Below are 489 nucleotides of genomic sequence, written 5' to 3'. Positions count from 1 at the left end.
AGGAGGCAGACCACCAGGGGCAGGGCCAGCAGCGCCTCCTCCCGGTCAGCAGGCACAGGGCTCTGCTGGGGGAGGGGCAGTGGTCACCACAGGTGCCTCAGCCACTGGGGGCGGCAGGTCCACCTCTGGGCCTGGGGGGCTGGGTTCTACAGCAGGAGGGGGAGGAACTGGCAGGGAGCACCCCCACCCCCAAGATACGTCCACCCTGTTCAAACCACACAGGGAGGGGGTGGGCCCAGGTGTGGGAAAAAGAGAAGGGGAAGGAGAAGAGGAGAAAAGGAAGGAAGAAAGGGGAGAGTGTGAGACAGGTGGGGCCCTGAGGGAGGGGCCTCCAGGGAGGGGTTCCGGCTCCCGGCATCCAGGGGGCGGGGCCCCGCTGACTCCTGGCCGGGCAGGTGCGGGGCAGGGGGGCCCTTCCCAGCGCAGGGATGTCTGCCCCTGAGGCTGCCCACCGGTCCCCTCACCTCGATCATGTGCTCGGAGAAGGTG

This window comes from Myotis brandtii, unplaced genomic scaffold (assembly GCF_000412655.1).
Source record: "Myotis brandtii unplaced genomic scaffold, ASM41265v1 scaffold825, whole genome shotgun sequence".
NCBI lineage: Eukaryota > Metazoa > Chordata > Mammalia > Chiroptera > Vespertilionidae > Myotis > Myotis brandtii.
The sequence above is the reverse complement of the archived record's forward strand: the minus strand, read 5'-3'. Positions refer to the sequence as shown.